The 20,897-nt window shown below is 32.1% G+C and overlaps 1 protein-coding gene across 4 annotated transcripts in view; it reads left to right on the top strand.

Moving 5' to 3' along the window:
* Nucleotides 1–20,897, top strand: part of LOC139091361 (protein prickle-like) — a 112,884-nt gene that overhangs the window by 46,129 nt on the left and 45,858 nt on the right. Inside the window, exon 1 of one of the 4 annotated variants that reach the window (XM_070641403.1) lies at nucleotides 13,111–13,419. The exons of 1 other annotated variant lie outside the window; for it this stretch is intronic. The gene's annotated coding sequence lies outside the window, so the exon portion shown is untranslated. Of the gene's footprint in view, nucleotides 1–13,110; nucleotides 13,437–20,897 lie in introns of those variants that run through there. 2 more of the 4 variants (XM_070641405.1, XM_070641404.1) reach the window with 2 other exon arrangements.

Genomic DNA, 20,897 nt, shown 5'->3' with positions numbered 1-20,897 from the left:
AAACTTCTCTCATAAATAATTGCCACATGATTTCTCGCCTCGAAATTATGCAACAAGCCACACTACCCTGAAGCTATACAAGATACATTAGTAACGTTATATTATGTATATATGAACGCGTTCTATGCTTGCATTTAATTAACTTTAATTCTAAATTTGTTTACATTTTCAACCCCTTTATTTTTAATGAAATGTAAGACAAACATATTTGGAGAGGATCCAGGCAACAAAAGATTTAGTCAAAAAATTTCCCTCAAAAAATAATATTTAATCAAACAAAGATAAGCGCATTTGTGAATGAGATTTTGAGTGATTTTTCATCATACAAAACATAATAAATTTATCCAGGAAGGGTTGAATGCTGTTGCGTAGAAGATGTAATTGAATTTCTTTTCCTCTCGATTCAATCCTTTCATGTCATAATATTTGTTTATTAACTAAGCTTAACGTTTATTACGATATTAATTACACATATTTTCATTTCATATACAGACAGAGATGACAAAAATGAATTGGATTTTTTTAATGTCATAAAGTGTGTAATCAACTGTAGCATCATTCATTCGGTACTTAATATTACTGTAATTTGAATGAAAATTATAATGTGAAAAAATAGTCATTATTATGAATAACATAGGTAGAGTGTCGCAAGGGGTGGGAGTGGAACTATTTATATTTTGTATTAATTTAGTGCCGATGTCTACCGATGCAATTTATAGATTTTGTAGATTACAAAAGAGCTAGAAGGCTATTATTGGTAATTGGCAAAGATCTGCCTGCGATAGAGTCAGTGAAGCAGTTGGTATTGGTAATTGGCATAGAGCAGTGACTGCGATGGTGTCGGATTTACACATCAACTAAGAGTGACCATGGATCACAGATACGACCAACTGGTCCAGTCGATGACTAGTCTGGTATTTTATTTCTGATAGATTAGATCAAATGGTGTCTGTAATGTCGTTGCCTAATCCTTGCCATATCGACCACACTCTTTTATGATGTTTGAGAATTCTACTTTTGATGGGAATTGAACCCATATATTCACAAAAAGAGTAATATATATTCAGTTTTTTGCCTAATTACTCGGTCATACAAACTTTAATGTCGAACTAACAGAATTGTCTATATATTGTTCGATATCTAAAAGTTCACTCTGCATCTTAGTGACTAAGATAGATTAAGCTCTTGTCGAGTTACTTATCATATGATCTGTATGTATATCCATGATTTGAGCTAGAAAATGCATCACTACAGCAAGTAATCAAGCTCAAATCAATTTCAATCCGAATCAGGATCCGAATCTAATTTAAAATGCAAAATTATTTGAACTTCACCATCCGATCAATTTCCATCCAGTTATCATCCACAGCACGAATAAAACTCATATGAATAATAAATTGTGCCATGAATATGTACAACAATTTAATTGCTATTGCTTGGTTTTTGGTTTTCACATCCAATTGCATTCAGTTATTATCACAAATTAATTTTTGCATAATAACTGAAACATTAATCATCATGAGAGCAAAAAAGGTGGTGGACAGTATAAAAAAGGACCGAGAAATATTGTTAGTCATTAAAGTGGAAAATTATTCAAAATAAAATTTAATAACCCACAAGCGATTTTAAAAGTGTCAACCGGAATTAAAAAACATGGGAAAAAAAATACTTTTATTAATAAATTACACAACATTTATCACATCATTGCAAGCATGTGTTACAGCTTCTCTATCAACAGCAATAAATATTTTTTTGCAATTATTTACTGTCATTGGTCCTATCTACTCAGTTCCAATTTTCTCAATTAAACCCGATTAAACATTATATCCATGGATGTATTTTTATCTTGTGATAATTTATACAATATTAATTTAATGCCTACAAACTGTAATTCACTGATATGCTGGTATGTTTGGAATTAAAATTTATTTTCATGATGTGCCACCTTCCTCATTTACTTGATTTTTATTTTTATTTATTCCTAAATCATATCATCTGGAAATTGTTTTTATTGTCTGCGGGAACAATTTTATTGCTAAAATGAAATCGTATTTAATAGCAAATGCTGTAAACACTCTCGAGTGTGCTGCATTTTATGATTCTCCCTACTTCACATGTATACCGTAAAGAGAAGCACGGAAGCGAAACAGGAGAGAAACATTTAAGGACATTTCTACTTATATTGTTTTCGATATTTTTTCATGATGTATAAAAAAAATTATGGGGTGGCAAGGAAAGGGAACTTTTTGGGGAAGTCTTTAAGACTAACAATCAAAGTGAGGAAACGGCAGGCAACAAAGGAACCTCTGGAGCATCATGAGTGTCGAAAATTCTCCATAGCAGTCCAAGAGCGTGCTCTCAATTCTCTCAGGAACAGATTAATCTGAAATTACACTTGCATGTTCAACTAGTGTGAATAAACCCGAATAACACAAGTCAGCTACTAACTTGCTTAATTGACTGGCCCTTAAAATCAATTGTCATCTGTTATTGATTGAGCAATAACGTTGATTACATTTTTGAATTATTTTCATGAATTTAGTCGATTACTAACGTGCATTATTAATTTCATTAAGTTTCACACTTAAGTTCTATACTTGTCGCGTATTTTCTTGTTTAACGTACTTTTTTAATTCAATTTGATGAATCCGTACGAAAATTACTTCATTTTTATAAAGTTTCAATCCCCTCGTATAATTTCATAGTTTTACCCCTCTTGAAATTAACCGTGAAAGCGAGAAGACGCACTAAATTTTTGTAAGCAATTTTTGCTTTATTTAATGCTTTTTATTAATTATTTTACATGTTTTCTATAGTGAAACGTTAGCTGATACGCCTTGAAATAAATATATTTTGAAATTAGCAGAATTTCGGTGTTTTTTGGTTGATTTTTATTTCAGCGTTTCAAAGTTTCCGCGTCGTCATTTCAACTCGCGAACATTTTTCAAAAAATTTATTGGAAGCTTTGTGATTGAGCTTTTGCTGCTGAAGTACTTCGTGGAGTGACTAAAGAGCAATTGAAAGATTTTAGCTGTCCTGTTTTTTGGTAAGAAAATAGTTAAATTAACTAGTTTTCTATTTTTTTCTTTGGTGAGGTTAGAGCATTTGACTTTGAGTTAATTAATTGACCGCTGTTTATTTGAAAACACGTCAATTAAGCGTTAACTAATTCGTATTTGAGCGAATAGTTATCGGTGGTATTTGAGCCATACAATTTATTCCATTTGAGGAATTGAAGTCAGTTTTAGGAAGTGTGAGAGGATTTGATTTTGGATTTGAGTGATATTAAGGAAGTGGATATTCAAGGAATTTTGTTGTTACGATGGAAGTTTTTAAGGATGGAAAGTTGAATCCAGAATGGATTAGTGAAGTCGATAAAAAAGACAATTTGATGTCTAGAATTCGATCTTATTATCTACCAGGAACGAAGATTAAGCCGGAATTCAAGTGTAGTGCATTACAATGCAAGCTGCCTGTGAGAAGTGCTGAGTATTTACAGCCGACGACGGCAAAATATGAGTTCAACCCTATGATGTTGTGTTTTACGTGTAATCAAGTTTATCATGTTCAATGCGTTGGTTTAAGTAAAGAAGGAATTGCAGAGGAAGCAGTTCCGTGGTTATGTTTGACATGTCGAGATAATGTTATGAATCCACAAGCTGTCACATACTATAAAGCATCAGGATATAAGAATTCAATGGCTACAAGAAGAAAGCGATTTATGAGAGACACAACAATTGAGAGTATTGAGAATGAGTTTGATACAGATGGTGAATTTGATTCGTGTGATTTGGACTCATTTGAGAGATCCAGTAAGTTTGTGAAGCAAAAAACTCTTTCAACATCCAGTAGTGAAATCGAACGCCTTCAGAGAGAATTGATGCAGGCAAATGATGAAAGTAAGCAGCTTATGAGACTTCTTGAGCAAGAAAGGAACGAAGCAAAATTGAGATTTGACTCAATGATGAATGAAATGCAGAATTTGCGTAAGGAAATTAATGTCAACAAATCAAGCCGATCGTTTAATTTAAATACAGATCCAGCAGTTCCCAATGATTCCTTATCTATGAGCACATTTTATGCTGCAAACGTCAATTCGCCAGATAGTGAATCAACACGTTGGAAGTGCAATTCTGAGGATGTTAATCAAAATCGACCGCCACAAATATCAGTAAATAATACTCAAGGAGATACTAGCACGTTAGAAGTTCTGTCCAGATTTACTGATTGTCAGGAACGTATACAGAATGAAAAGGAACTAGCAACCGTTCGTCGTGCAATGCCAAAAATTACAGAGTTTAATGGAGACGTGATGAAATGGCTTGAATTCGAACAGGATGTCAACAGATACCGAGTAGTGTGTAAATATGATGATCCAACAATTAAGTTACACGTTCGTGGAGCACTGAAAGGAGATGCTTTTGATGCTGTGAAGGATGTATTCGACATATTTACACTCAAGCAAGTTATGGATATTTTGAAAGAGTCATTCGGTAATCCAATGACAATGGTACGTCTCAAAAGCAATGACATTAAAACCTTATCATTACCTGGAACTATTTATCGAGAGGATGCAGTCAAAATTCGAGTTGTATTGCAGGGATATTTTGCAGCTTGCACATACGCTAAAACGGGATATTTGAATTCCAACGAATTAGCTGAAGTAATTTACGAACAATTCAATTACGAAGATAAGGCTAGATGTAAGGAGATGTACGTGAGAAAAAATCCAGGAAAGCAAATTGTTATATGTCTAAACACTATTTATGATTATTTGACGGAGAGATTATTAATTTTGGATGAGAAACCTGAAGATTTAAAGAACAAAGGCAAGAAGGATGATAAGAAGACAAAAACATTGCAAGTTATGTCTATTAGTAGTGAATCAACTTCAACTGGATTTTGGAATGATAAAGGATACAAATTTGAAGTTCGAGATCGTGAAATTGCTCCTTTTATGGGATATGACATGCAATTACTTAATGCAGTTAGCAAAAATTGTGAATTTTGCAATGAACATGGTCATTATTCGGTAGAGTGCAGCCAGTATCAAGAGCTGTCAGAAGGACAACGATTAAGAGCAATTAATGATAAACGACTGTGCCGAAATTGTGTGATATCGAAGGATCACATGGCTAATGAGTGCAAACTTAAAGTAAGTTGCGGTATGAAGTTGGGTAAATTCGGAAGATGTTCTCAAAAACATCATGCATCGATACATTTTGCGTGTGACAGATCGAGTGGTGGCTATTTGAAGCGACGATCACATACGCGCGATAATACAGACCACGCACAACAAGTGATGAATGCTGTAACGCAAAATGATAATGCACCAACACAAGTCAACAATGCAGCACCACAAAATAATCCAAGTCAACTGAATGTTGAAATGTCAAATCAACAACAACAAGTAGCAAATGCAATTCAAAGAGCGAATGCACAGCTTCAGAACATAAATGAATTTTCGAGTGCAAGTTCATCTAGAGGTCCACCAGCACGAGTTTATAATGTAATTCCAAACTCTGTGTCAACCGTTCAAATTAATCAAGTCGCCGATAAATTACCACGCACTGTTAAAATGTTTAAAAATAGATTTTTGGGATCTAATGGATTTGTTGTCGCATATGCTGTTGGAGATTCAGCTTCAGAAGTTACACTTGTTAGGAATGATTTGAGAGAAGCTTTAGGAATTGAAGGAACTCCTGAACTTCTAAGTGTAACATGGACAGACAAAACTATTAGAGAATTTGTTGCAATTAAATTTGATATGAAATTGCAAGGAGTTTTGGAAAATTCTGAGCCAATAATTCTGAAAGGATGTTATGCAATTGATGAGTTTAATTTGCCAGCTAGATCATTGGACATGGATAAGATGAAGTCATTGTTCCCTTATTTGAAAGACGTGAACTTTGAAAGCTATTTTAATGAGGAACCAGTGATGTTGATTGGCAGCCCTCATGCATACTGTATTGAAAGTATCAAAGGACTAATTGAAGGTGGTCCAGGAAAACCAGTTGCATTAGAAACCAAATTAGGTATAACAGTTTATGGTGGTGATTATATTGAGAATTCTTTATCATCAGAGATCAGAGGAACAACTGGAACCAGCAGTAGTACTTGTAGTCGAGCATTAGCAGTACATGTAGGTGTAACAAATAAGACATTATCTTATTCTAAGTCGAAAGATTCACTTGATGTTGAAGTAAGTGAATTATATAAGCAGAATATACCGCTAGTGGCGTTGAAACAATTAATTAAGACGACAAAGGCTCATCCATTCACAACAATCGCAAAACAAAATGCCAGACGGTCGTCTCCTCCACAAGTTCCAATATCCACAGCAGTAACAAGGAGTCGTATAGCTCCAGATCATTCAGTCATACGACGTCCCTCACATATTCTTTATTCAAAACCTTCCTCATCTATCAAGTTACCAATACATCGCAATCAGAGACAGTTAGTCATAGGCAATAAGCGTGAAATTGATGGTTACATGAATCTAGGTGTTCTGGATACCAAGTCAGCGAACAAGTCCTCCTCCCCGGAGAATGTTATTGATTGAGCAATAACGTTGATTACATTTTTGAATTATTTTCATGAATTTAGTCGATTACTAACGTGCATTATTAATTTCATTAAGTTTCACACTTAAGTTCTATACTTGTCGCGTATTTTCTTGTTTAACGTACTTTTTTAATTCAATTTGATGAATCCGTACGAAAATTACTTCATTTTTATAAAGTTTCAATCCCCTCGTATAATTTCATAGTTTTACCCCTCTTGAAATTAACCGTGAAAGCGAGAAGACGCACTAAATTTTTGTAAGCAATTTTTGCTTTATTTAATGCTTTTTATTAATTATTTTACATGTTTTCTATAGTGAAACGTTAGCTGATACGCCTTGAAATAAATATATTTTGAAATTAGCAGAATTTCGGTGTTTTTTGGTTGATTTTTATTTCAGCGTTTCAAAGTTTCCGCGTCGTCATTTCAACTCGCGAACAGTCATCCATGTCCTCCCTCAGCTGTCGCTTGAAACTGACTCTATTGCTGGCTGCTGCTTGTCAATTTAAATTGTAGCCAATTAATTGCCGAAACCAAATTCAATACTGTCTCGGTCAACAGCTTCCTTCCATTAAATTTTAATGGCCGTTTTCTTGACAAAATTCGATACAAAGCCATGACTAGGCCGAACTGAGTCTGACATTTGATCTAAATCCGGCCTCAAGCCTGAGTTATATCGCCGGTCAGATTTTTGATCTATTAGCTGCATAAGAATGACCAAGACCCAGAGGTCGATGTCTCCTGGATTCAAATTAACTCGAGTCGACCTCAAGCTCTGCTAAAAATAAATTCAATATTGTTCTTCAATACTAACCAACTCCTAAAAAGAAGCCCAATCCTTGCACAAATTTCCTCCCTCACCTCAATATCTCTATCTATCTATAAAAATGTATGTACTTTTACTTTACGAATATATATTTTGGCAATGAAAAACAGAGTCATAAATTATATTCTGTTATACTTTTTGCTTTTGAGTGAGGGAGGCCTTTTCGACACAGACGAAAAGAAGGAAGTAAGGAAAAGCAAAAGTGAAAGAAAAAAAATTGTTCCTGATTCAATTTTGGGGTGAAAAAAAGAAATCTTTAATTCCTGTACTGCAATATCTTTGAATGTTACGAGCAGTAAAAATGGCAATTTTTCATTAGTTTAATAAGTTTCATTTTTATACAAAAAAATTATGCTCCCTCCTGTGTGTAGGTTGTGAAAGGTAAAAATGCCACAAGATGAAAAGAATATTAAATTATTTATTACATCCTCACACATATTATTCGACATATAAATGTTTCTTCTCATATTTTTTTCTTCTCGGTTCCATTATTCGATAGATTATTGAAAGGGAAACTAAAGTTGAGGAATAATTCGTGAGGAAAATAAATAAGAGGATATAAAAAGATGAAGCAAAAATTCAATTAGTAAAAGTCTCACGAGGAAATTCTTCAATCCATATATCCCCTTTAAGACTGTCCACTTGACACAACCATAAGAAGATTTCCAATAAAAACAAATCTAGGCGACATAAAAGAGGAAATTTGAAAAAGGCGGAAAACTATTTTTATAGCTTACTGTTTGAGGGATGGAATGTGTGAAGTTTGGTTTGGTTTGCGAAGTTTTTGGATTTATTGAAGATTTTAGCGCATTTTTTCTGATATATTTGAGTAGAATTTTGGATTTTGAGGATCATTTGAAAGTTTAACTTAGTATCGGATTATATAAATTCAAAATGTAAGGAAAAATCAAAGACACAATCTGAAAAAGTTCTAAATTTAAGTCAAGACACAAACCATGAGAGTTTCTTCACTTCAAAAAGTTTTCTTTTGATAATTCACAGCTCAACTGGTTTAATTATGAGGAATATTGAAAAAATTGTTTAAAATATTGGCAAAAGTCGTTCACAAGTAGTTATGAGTAGCCACAACAGATAACTCACGACATAGAAACGTTTGAAGATTCTTATGAATAAAGCTGAGTATTCAAAGAACAAAATACGATACAATATTACAATTATTAGCATTTAATACTATCCAAATGACCCCTGACCAGTCTCCTCAATCAAAATCCCATTGTGTCTTCAACTCTGTTCAATAAAATTTGCTAAAAAATGCCATCCTTGGAAACTCTTCCAGATGTTTCTTTGCCAAAAAAGCAAAAAGAGATCCTTAAAATGTCTGGAAATTCTTTTGCTAATTGAATTACAGAACAAGGAAAAGAGGAAAATGCCACATAATCCTCAACAACTTTCTATCCAACAAATAAAAAGAAAACAACATATTCTGTATATCCAATTCTGTAAATCAATGTAAGTACGTGAAAAAGACATTATAAAGTAAACAGCTCACTCACTTACTTCCTTAATGTCAAAATGATACGGCAATATTTCTCAGTTTCACTTAGAACAAAAAACAGAAAATATTACATAAACTCCTTTCGGTCTCATATTACATTATGGTATAGAAAATTCCATCTTACTGCATTTGGAGACTATATAGCATGCTTAAAAGGATTATCTATTTCGCATATGAATGAATATGAAACAACAATGAATACTTTTTTGGGTTTTAAAGCATTCCACTTTCTGGTGAAGCCTCAAAATCCACATTTAATGGGGAAGAAGATTATGAAGTGTTTTATGGCAATAACGAGAGGGTGTAAATGGGAATGAGTAAGGGAATTAGTGTGGCAAGCCTTCGGAATGCATTAAATTTAATTTGCTGTATTTGTGTCTTTTTCTTAGCATATTTGAGTGAGGATTATGATGGGGTTAGGGAGTGGGATTTAGTGGAATTTTGTCTGAATGTCTGTCAGAACAAAATATCAATAGAATCAAGCAAATTTAGTAGAAATTAGTCTGAAAGTTGACATGCTGACAGCTAAAAGATGAATAAATTTTAAAAAAATGTTCTATTTATGTTCGTTTTACATGGAAACATGCGATTTAACAAGAATTTTTCCTTTTTGAGTTGATTCATTTAATTCAGGACTAATAAATGCTTGAAAATCATGCGATTGTTGAATAAATCTTTTGAATTTATGCCTTTTTAAAATTGCTTAATTTGTAATTTTTTTGCAAATTTGCTAAAATTAGAATTTTAAAGGGGTACTGAACTATGTGTGGTTATGATACCTGAACTTTAGGGATGGTTAAGAATGAGAATAGAATTTGGAAGAACGATAAACTATGGACATATTGTCTTTAAAGCCTCTTGTTCGTCAAATGTGTATTTAATCACTAAAATTGAATTCTAAAGGGTGTTCAACTACGCATCCTTTTAGTCAAAACGAAACGATATGCTAGGACTTGACTGCGCAAAGGATTTTGCTTTACCCGGATGAACGAAGAGAATATGAATCTGACCCATGACTAGATTTACTATGGTCTGGCTCTGGATCTAATGCAATTTCTAAACTGTATCCTTTCCTTAAATGCACCAGTTCCAACACATCCTAAAATACTCACTTTTCATTCAGAATCCATCCCATAAACTGCGTTCCATCCCTATCTAAACCTCAAAAATTCTCACAAGTCATTTCTTGGGAAAATTCCTCATTATAAGGAATTATTTGCAATTTATGAGAAATGTTTGTTGAGCTGTGCTGTAAAGCAAGACAGCAAGTAAATAGAAAATACTCAAAAAGCAGGGGAGTGAGAGAATGAGAGGAAGTTGATGAAATAACACAATTTTGTGGTTTTGTCTCTGTTGCAATAAAGCCGAAATTCTTCATTTCCTATGACGGCATTAATGCCATGGGACTGCACATGATTCCGACATGAGAAACGAAAATTATCGACTCAAAACTAACAATTATCGGTTTCATCAAAAGGAGAAGGTCAGTTGATGATGGCAAGTTCCGAGATTTTTATTATGTTTGTTGGATTCTTAAGTAATTATGTGATTCGTTCCGTGCCACACACACAGTTATGACTTACTACCGTGAATTATTTATTTAAAGAACTTGATAATTTGTTGAAAATCGTCGATGACTTCTTTTGTCAATCTTAATTATCAATCAAAATGTATGAAATCCTTGAAATTTTCTGCTTTTATTATTTCTTATTCATCGCCGCTGCACATCCATTTAAGTTTCACAAAGTAATAAAAATTATTTTTCTTTTTCTCATTTCAGGTAATTTCATGGATTAAATTTTTTGCAATTATCAGCATCATGTGTGAACGAAAAAGATGATAAATAAGGGAAATGCGATGATGAATGGCTGAGTATGTGATTTCACATTAAATTAACAATCAAGTTATGCAGCTGAATGTGAGAGAGAGAATAAATTATTATCGATATGAAGGTAGGGAAACTGTATTGACGATATTGGGTACGGAAGTTGGAGATTATTGGAGGTTAACTGGGGAAGAACTGGGAGGTCTTTGATGTTTTTCCGGAAGGCACATGACCTGGAAATTGCCTGATAATCTGGCTCAAGACCATCGTGACTTTGCTGACAGGCCAGATTCGATGAAAATCTAGTCTCAGGTCAGAGTCAAGTCGGGTCCGGATTTCCGGCCATTTCTACATCATGTGATTATTGGGTTTGTGTTTATGAGATAAATTCTAGTTCAAAATTTATAAATACATCTTCTAAAGTATGCTGCGTGTATAGTCAAGCGAATATTTTGAGGATAAATCTTGAATCCTCGGACAAAACTTTAGTTCTTACGTTCAGGATGAGGGGGGAGGGCTTCAAAGTGAACGGTGTCATTGAGTAAACCTAGTCACATCTTAAAGAGGCTCTGTAGCTATGATGATTTTTGCACTCATTAAGTCACTGCTCACAGTCCGAATATTACATCACTTTCCCTTACCGTTCCCCAAATCTGAACCCCTAACCAACAAACCGCACCCAGAAACCCCTACTCAAAGTTATAATTATTATAACCATTAATAAATTTTCTTTTTAATAAATTTTTATTCGCGACAACGATAACGAGATTACATGAACACGCTCGAGTAAGAAATATTCCACACACATTCTCCAAAGCCCGACCTCAAATTATCTCGACGGGACAACACAAAATTGCTCATTGAGCAGAAATGATCTTTGCAATTTTGCATTAATGAATTGAAATTTAATTTAATTTCAATTTAATGTGGTTTTTTAAATAAAAATTCACTGAATTGTAAGGAAATGCGAAGTTGAAAAAGTCATCATGAAATGCAGTATGACATTGTGTGTAGTTCGGTTACTTTGATAGTCTTTATGATCGCTTTTAATTTCAATCAACAACCATCGCACATTACGTACATGTTGACTTTATACACAAAATATTATTTTTTTTTCACATAATAATATTAAAAAATAATATCAAGCATGGTCGCTATTCATGTATAAGTACGTGAACCATTAAGCTCCAAAAGGAGAGAGATCTACATACGTATATGTATGTAAAATTATGCAAAGAAAGTTTTTAACATTTAAATTTTAAATTAAAATTTATTCAAATTGCTATATTGGAATCTTGTAACTTGTGAGTAATAAAATAGCTTGTAAAATTCATAGATAAATGCTAATTACGTCTGGTATGTTTGCATCTGTACAACTGTTGAAAAAAATTTGTAATTTCCTTGAATTTAATTTAACAAAATTTTATTTCAAGAATGTGAGATGTTTTTAAAATTGCACTTTGGAGAGATTGATGATATATGGATGAGAATATTTTAAGATAAATTGTGGTTTTGAGCTTGTTTAGAGCAGTTGCTATAGTCAGATATGTATGCAAATGATTCTTGCCACTTTTTTGAATATAGTTTGATTGAAAACTTAATGAAATTTGGGCTAAACTTGATAAAATTAGCAAAAAACTTCTCGAGGTGAGAAATTTTGCCGCCATTTTGAATTTAACGGCAAACGAGAATTTGAATTCTAAAAAACCGGTAAAAATGTCATAATAATTAATCTAAACCTTCTGTAACTTCTGTAAATCACCAGAAGAAATTCAATTACTACAAATGCGCCAAAGTCACGCATCTCCAAGCACTTCTAACATCACTTCTGTTTTCTTCTTCCACTGCAATTTGTTTGATTAAGAAAATAAATTTTACTCATGATGTGCACGCGATAGTACGAAAAAAACCTCCATTCTTTCGATGAGATGGAAATGAAGATGATTATATTCACAAGAGATGAATAATGATGGCTGACCGTTTTGCATAGTTCGATGATACGAAAAGATGAAGAATTTTTTCGCAAGAAAACAACAAAAATAAAAAAAATTCTTTCACTTTTGAGCGCCTTATCGTCATCATGTGTATGTTGAACATGATGTTCTGTTTTTGCGTATACTATTCTAAGATACTCTTTATGAATGACTTTCACGTATTTACGTATCGTGTAAGAACATCGTGTATTTATATGAATAACATGTGTATCAATACAACACTCATACACCTGTACGACTTAATCAACACTAATACACCTGAATGCACCGTCTACAAGTCCAATAAATACATTCATATGGACAACAAGACGTTGTAAAGCAAAAAAGAAGTAAGAAGAACGTCTTAAAGGTGTTTAAGTTATTTTCAGTTGTGAGTAAAGCGTGATCGGAGTTAGACATTCGTTGCGCGCGCCGCTTTTCATGTTTTTTTGAGTCAAATAATAAATTTTAAGTGAATAAATTGTGAAATATATCAAAAAATATATTTTTGTGCTTGACTTGGCGAAAAAATAATGAAAAAAATTGTTATAAATTGAAAAAATAGAGCACAAAAGAAAAGTGCAGCAAATTGAACAAAAATTCTTTATAGTGCGTAATAAATTATTATAAAAATGTGCATATTTTACTATTGGCAAGGAGATATATAACAAGTCTATATCGCTATTGATATGTCCATGAATAATATGGAGAGAATGTAAATTGTGTAAAATTGTTTGTATAATAAATTTCTTCACTGCTCTCTTTTGTTGACAAATAATAATAAATTTTATGGAGTAGCGGAATCAAAAAGAGAAAAAATAAAAGTATTAAAAGACATATAGTGAGAAGTGGAAGATGAAAAGACACAGCAGAAAGAATAATAATAAAATAAAGTTATTAAATTTCACGTTTAGTCAATTTGAATAAAATATTGTGATGTGAAGACAACAATCTTAACTTAAATGGTAAAATTGGAGATGTTTAGACTAATTGGCATTGCTATGTTTGACCATATATGATAATATGGGGATGAGAATCATAAAGAATTATTTTAATAGTGATTCTCACTATGGAATTTGTATTGAATTTCACTACTTTTCGATGTTGCTGTCGTAATTATATGGATTTGTGGAATCGTTTAAACTGGAGATGGTCATAAAGCAAATAAAATATTGTCTTGACTAGCATTATGGTGCTGTTAATCATGAGGACGGTAGAAAATTGCATTGTTTTGTGTTTTTGTGCATGTTTTGCAAAAAATTCGATAGAAACACATTGTAATGCTGTCCAGACGGCTGTCTAGTCAACAATATTAGAAGTATCAAATAGTAGCCACTTGTTAGCCTTGACAACCTTGGCTTTGGCAACCATTGAATTGATTAAGAAGCCAAGGCTTTTAAATTGATGCCTTTTGTTGCTTTCATTGTACATGTTGAGTTCGGAGATGGAAGATTGTAAATCTTATCATTCATAGTCTGATTATGGGGATGTTATCTTTTAGCCAGAATTTGGATAGGCTTTAAATTTATCCTTTTAAGTACATATCCCGGCACAGGGTTCGGTCGCTTGCTGTGCATTTAGTGGTAACGGGTATATGTGCACTTGACATTTGGTCGACTTTAGAGTCAGACTTCGGCTTCTCTAATTCCCCAATATGAGTTGATGAGAGCTAACAATTGGCTATTATTATACCTATTCGTATGCTCAGGTCAAATTCCTAAACAGCCATATAATATAACTTGATCATATCAAATTCAAACCTATTTTCCACCTCAAGTTTCTAACATTCCTCATTTTTTGACAGCTAAGCAAAAACTACTTTCCTAATAAATTAAAAATAAACTCCATTATTTTAAACATAAAAATGCACAACTCAATAAAACAATTTTAAAGCCAACAAGCCGCATTGCCTATTCCAAACAGGTGGCTGTCATTTCAATTTCTTTTATATCGCTCATGAACGATCATGAAATTTATATGATCGAAATTCGAATAATGAAGATGATTTTACATCAGTCCTATTAATCTCCCTACTTTAATGCCTTCAACAATTTACAATCTATAAGATTAAAATATAAATTCTACATATTGAGTATTAAAATGCGTAACTTGCAACCATAAATCAATAAATCAATATGAAAAAGAATTCCAATGCCTTCAATAAAAAATCATCGATCGAAAAATAAGAGTTTAAGGTCTATCGGTATATTGATCATTTGAGATTTATTTCAGATCCATTTCTTTTGTACAATTTCTCAATTTCATTGTTGTTGTTGTAAAAGAGTTTTGTTGAGTTGTAATTAGAGCATGCCTAAAGATTTGTTCTTCTTCATGACTAGTCATACAAGTAAAGATCAATTGCAGAGATGTAGTTAGGGGCAGTGGTGGGGAATTTGCTACTTTCTGCGGTGATTCTTGATGATAAGCCTCGACCGAAACCTTACATGGCATACGGTTCTAGTCGGTTCCAATCCTGAGTTAGCGACTAAGAGGCTATTCAGCTTTCACTTAATGCAGTCCAGATGATGATTTGTGCATTTAGAGCTACAAAAAGTTTCCTACCACTGACTTAGGGGTCCAAATGGCTATTCAGGTTCACTCAAATGCAGTCAAGATGATGATTTATGGCTTTAGAGCTCCTGAATCCATCCCTGACTTCAGCAAAGCATCAAGCAGCGATTATCAAATTATGAACAATTTTAAATGCTTCAATTCTTTTTTATCCGTCCAAAATGTATGTGCTGATGAGGTCTGTCTGCTCACATGCTAGACATAATCATGCAATATTCTATAAAAAGATCAAACTGTGATTTCATTCTCTGCGCTTTTTAAACCTGTTTCGTTAAACTTCTTTGTTTAATATAAAAGAGGATTTCTGGATTTTCGATCTCGTCTATGAACGAGATTCATTAAGTCATTCCTACACACAAAAAAATTATCTGTTTTCGGCAAACTCTTCTGATTCTCCAAAATAAGGAAAACCTTAAAAATCACCTTCGATAAATTTTTATTAATTGAAAATGATTTTAATTAAGAATTATTATCGATTCCAATTAGCCTTTAATTTATTTGGTGATGCTTAACTAGCTACAATATCTTAGGTCGGCTCACGACTGTCTTTGATAATTTATTATCATTTTTGCTGATCATCTCTATCTCAATGCGTATTAAATTTATCTTTTGGTATTCTTTTTGTGAAACTCTTTTTTCGTATGTCCAACAGCGAATCGGCCCAAATTCTTTTCTTATACAGTGTTATTTTTATTGAACCTTTTCAATAACATTATCGTCTATTGTAATATGTGATTCCGATGAAAATAAATTGTTTTGTCGTTTAGGCCAGAGACTATACAATAATAAAAAAGAGTAAAGTCGACTTTATGGTCAAATATCGATCCACTTAATCTCGATAAAAGCTCTCGTCGATGAATGAGAAAGACAATAATGTTGTACCATTGTCTCACTATGCGAAATTTTTGTTGTTGTTGTTTGAGCTGGATTATTGAAGGGAAAAAGGTGATTATTGTTATTCGGGTTAAATGGCTGTTGTTTGTGAGCTTTTGTCAGTGTCTATTGTGGTACAGGAAGGTGTTTTATTAGTGAAATGTGTGAGATTTGGAATAATTTTGAGATAATTTGTTGAGTTTGTAGGAATTTGTGCTTAATTAGTCTAAGTTTGTGATGATTCTGTGCTGAACTAAGCCAAACTTGTTTAGAATTGAGTCAAACTTGAACTAAATTGAGTCAAAATTGTGCTGAATTTATTCTGTGCTCAAATTGAGCTAAATTTGTGCTTAATTGAGTCAAATTTGTTCTGAATTGAGTCAAATTTGAGCTGAATTGAGTCAAATTTGTGCTGAATTGAGTCAAGTTTGTACTGAATTGAGTGAAATTTATGAAGTATTGAGACAAATTTGAGCTGAATTGAGTCAAATTTGTGCTGAATTGAGTCAAATTCGAGCTGATTTGAGTCAAACTTTTACTAAATTGAGTCAAATTCGAGCTTATTTTTGCTGAATTAACCAAATTATGGCTAAATAGCTGAATTCATTGTAAATAAATTTAAATTTGTTGAATTTTTTTAAATGCTCCAAATTTGTCGCATTTTGATCCAAAAACACTAAAACTGCGTTCCAATAATTCACAACCCCACAAAACCTTCCAACCAATTATGTTTGTTGTTATTAAATTCCTTCATTACTTTAATTCGTCCCTGTTAAGCTGGTTATGTCGAGCATTCTGTCTCACATTCGCTCAATATGTGTACGAGCACTTAAAAAGGAATAAAAATATTTACGTATGAATAGCAACAACATCGATGATATCATTTTATGCAATTATCTGTATTATATTTTTTTTTCTTCTTTATTTAAAGAGTCTCTCACATAGGATGATGGCATTAAGTGATTTCTTTCTTTTTTTTTCTCTGTGCTCTCATAATGTATGTAAATTGATGTTGACTAGGGAACTTTCCTCTTCTTTTCTTCAAGCTTGTTAAATATTTTTTTTGCTCGTTGTCGTCGTCGCTTTTATTTGCGTACTTTATTTAATTCTTTCAACATGGATTCTGTCTTGCTCTTAAACAAACCATAGAAAATTTTATTAAAGGCAGAAAATCTTTTTGCGCTACTAAATTATTTTGAGGTTAGGGTATTCAAAGTTAGAATTTTTCGACTGTAAAAAGGTCAAATGATTGGAATTTTTGTGGGAGTGACACTAAGTGTGCCAGACAATTCTATGACCTCATGAACTTTACATTCAAATATTTCATTACAAACATATTTAACAACATCAACCTCGCAAAAAAACAGCACAAAATGCGTACAATACATTCCATATGACTCAGCTCATTCAATTCAATTCCATCACCAAACCCCGGATTTGAATAGTCACTAAAACCGCCTCAAATTTTAGCATACATTTACGCATAATTTAAATTTTTAAAAATTATCAATAAAGCACATGTCTTACTCAAATTTACACTGTAAAATGCTGAATGAATCTTTTTTTGAAATGAAAATGAAAAGATTCTTGAAAATTGAATTGAAATAATTTCAATATGAAATTTGAAAAGAAATTTAATTGACTCGTTTGGCTTTCATTTTTACATTTTTTGAATAAAATTTTTTGTTGTTTAAATCACAAAGAAAAAGAAGAGGAAAATGTTAAAGATAAAGACAATAAAGACGCATCAGATATAAGAAGAAATAAGAAGAAAGAAGTCGAAGTGAGAAATTACAATCAAGAGCAATAAGTGGTACAACACTTTAGAGATTTTTTTAAGCAATTAAGCGCTATACTTTGTTTCATCTCTGATACGGCAGTTCACTTTTAACAAATTTCACATCACACGCATACACAAGACGAGCTGTAACAGTAAAAGGCCAATAATTTTCATCTTTATATGCTTCTTTTTTTTTAGATCTTTTTTATTTTTCATCTTATTCTGTTTTTTCGCTCTTGTAACTTCACTTAACTGCTTAACGGATCTGTTGTTGATAGTAAAAATTAAGGTCACTTTTTGAGTTGACAATGGCACAAGAATTTTTAGTCTCAAGAATGCATTCCAATTTCCACTGAATGAAGAACGGATTTATAAAAATTTGAAGATGTAACGCCGTTGATGAGATGAGCTTTAATTTGATTGAATGAAGAGAAACAGCTTGAAATTGTTATTATTGATTGAATTAATTGCGGACTTTGTATAACAGGAAGTAATCATTATGTGAATTTTCCTCACCTTCCTTAATTTCTTTTCACTCGTTTTGTGAGAAATTAACTAAAACATATGAGAATAGTAGATTTTGTTGATTATTTAATTGAGTAATTGCTGAGCATTTTTCATCTTTTCATTAATTTTGATTCAATTGATAATTTGTCAGACTTTAATTTCTTTTGTGCGTTGAATTTTGTCGTAATTTTTGATTTGGTACTGAATATTATCAGATTTTAAGGTATAATTTAGTTCAATTGAGAGATTCTAGCTTGACATCCGTTTAATATTATGCTTTTTTGTGAAATTACATCAATTTTATTTTCAACGGTTTCTTAAGATTTAAGTTGAAGATTTCAAACAAAAAATTGCTAAAATTTCTTCACTTCGCATTTTTGGAATCGAAATTTGCAAGCTAGAACTAGAATAATACAAATATTTAAAGATTTTCTGACTTAATAGCTTGGAGCAAGCAACAAAAACATTTAAGCTAAACAAATAATGTGAAATCATCAACAAAATGTTACTATCAATATCTAGTCAACAAACATCAAGAATTCCCAACAAATTGAAACAAATAATTCTTGAAAATACTAAAAACCACTCAAAATCTTAAAAATGCACCAAACCATATCCAAAAGAATGATTTTCATTAATTTCAACCATCATTCTTACCCAGTTTAATTATGTCGGAGAGACGTAATTTGATTGACAATACTATTAAGAAAAATTATGTATGTGACTAATTACAATTAAGAGATATACACAGCAGTTCCTTCCTCGTCTGTAATTTTTTTCTGTGTTCTGTGTGCTTCAGACATGGACGGTAGACACACCGAAATATGTGAATAGGTAAAAAACTTTTCCCACAATTGTTTCATTGCGATAAATTTGTTGATGAAGCCGTAAAAAGGGAAGTTCATTCATTGAAAAAAAAGGCAAAGAAAGAAATAGAAAGAAAAAGAAATTAGTAATGTGAAAGAGCATGTAGTGTAAAAAAAATGAAGAATAGAATAAAATGCCAAGGGTTCTTGATGCTTCTTCATTAGTTCACCAATAGATCAGAATATCTTCAAATAATAATAATAGTATTAGAAATGATGATGATAATGACATTTTGTAGTCGTTTGATGAATTGATCATTTAGAATTTTTTTTTCTCTCCTGCTTCACGAATTATAATGATGATGGTACGTCGAATACAATTGACTCATTATTATTGTGTAAGCTACAGCATATAAGAGGTTATAAGGTGCTTAATTGTAATTTTATAAGGAGGACATTGTCCGGATCTCGCAAAAATATAATATTAAATTCTTTAACGAGTTTCAAGTTGATAAACATTCCGAAGTTGACATGATGATACTGACGACCGGTTTATTGTCGTAAATTTTTGATGAAAATTAAGTTGAAGAGCTCATAAAAATATGACTGAGGGGTAAAGTTTCATGATTTTACAACGATTCTGGACAATGTACAGAAATTTGATGATGATTAAAGGCTTTTTTACTGTGAATTTTTAATTTTTTGCGAAATGTGATTAATCTGAATCTTGATGATGCGAATTCAAATTTGATTAATTTTTTTAACGACTCTGAAAAATTTAAATCAAAAATGGAGAAAATTTTCTCACATCGTATTTTTGCCAATAAAATTTCGAATTAATAGACATAGTTAAGCGATTCTTAAAGCTAAACTTGATTCTAGAAACTGGAGCAAACCAGAATCACATTAAAGTAAAAGTCCATAAAAAAACAGGCTGATAAAACTCACTTAAACCTATAACTAGTTTATATGTCTATTCAGTCCTAGACAGACACACCTCAGCAGTCTCTCAGCAAGCAATGACTCAACATCAGACACGTCTGAGATAAATTCGCAATAAATTTTTTCAAGTCAGTCATCAACACACAATTCTGAATGACACATTCATCACATCTACAATTTTACGATGAGATTTCACATTTAGAAATGAAAATAAAATTATAAGTTGTGTACTTCAAAATGACACTTTTCCATTATGCTTTGACAGCATTTCATACATTAAATAATAATTATAAAATTGTAGTGATGATAATCAGAATATCTTGATAGTTAGCACGGTTATGAATTGAAAATTAAATGATGAATAATTATAATTAGAATTTCATGAATTTCATTTACACCAATTTGCTATATTTTACAGCACTTAAATGGATGTTGTACAAAATTACCTTTTTTTCTCTTTTTTTTTTGTTAACGACGAAATTGTCAGATGTCATTCGAGAATTGAAGGCGTTTTAAAAGAAATTTCTCCCATAACATCTATTTAAAGTCTAATCTCATTGTAATAATACATAGAAAAACAATTGAATTGAAGGGAAACAAGAAATGGTGAGAGAAAAGAAGCCACTCTTCATGTAACGATGTTCAACAAACTGTTAAGAATTTTTATATTCTTTTTTATTCTCTCGGACGTTTAATAACAAAAACATAATAAAT

This window comes from Chironomus tepperi, unplaced genomic scaffold, assembly GCF_022539635.2.
Source record: "Chironomus tepperi strain 1889 unplaced genomic scaffold, CSIRO-AGI_Ctep_v1 contig_244, whole genome shotgun sequence".
Taxonomy (NCBI): domain Eukaryota; kingdom Metazoa; phylum Arthropoda; class Insecta; order Diptera; family Chironomidae; genus Chironomus; species Chironomus tepperi.
This window is presented reverse-complemented; position numbering and strand designations above follow the sequence as displayed.